This window comes from Penaeus japonicus, unplaced genomic scaffold (assembly GCF_977035675.1).
Source record: "Penaeus japonicus unplaced genomic scaffold, GWHDUDI00000001_assembly GWHDUDI00000003, whole genome shotgun sequence".
Taxonomy (NCBI): domain Eukaryota; kingdom Metazoa; phylum Arthropoda; class Malacostraca; order Decapoda; family Penaeidae; genus Penaeus; species Penaeus japonicus.
In genome coordinates this window covers 15,764,220-15,764,877 of record NW_028234405.1, presented here as the reverse complement: position 1 = coordinate 15,764,877, position 658 = coordinate 15,764,220, and positions in this window count along the sequence as shown.

Below are 658 nucleotides of genomic sequence, written 5' to 3'. Positions count from 1 at the left end.
TATATATATATATTGATATTATATATATATAGATATATATAATATACACACAACAATCTAACACACAACACACAAACACAACACACACACACATTAGATATATTTTATATAATTTATAGATATATATGTATATAATTTATATATATATAGTTTATATAACACACACACCACACACCCACACACACCAACCTCAATATTTATATTTAGATTTTATTTATATATATTATATTAAATGTATAGATTTTATATCTTATGTGTTATTCGTGGTGTGTGTTGTGTGTGTGAGGTGTGCTGTAATGTGTTTGTGTGGTGTGTGTTTATGTTGTGTAACCTTAACACATTGTTGGGTTGGTGGTGTAGTTTGTGGGGTGTGTGTGGTGTGTGTGTGTGTGTGAGTGTGTGAGTGTGTGTATTTGGTGTGTGTGATTATTATTATATATATATATTATATTATATATATATATATAGAAAATATATATATATATGAAAAATATAGTTGATAGATGAGAGAAAGATATTATCTTTTGTTTGTATGTGCGTGTGTGCGTCTGTGTATAGATAGATAGATACGTATATACATACATACGTACATGTATGCATATATACAGAGAGATAGATAGAGAGATGTGTTTAAACATTGTATAACAAGATGGAGAGG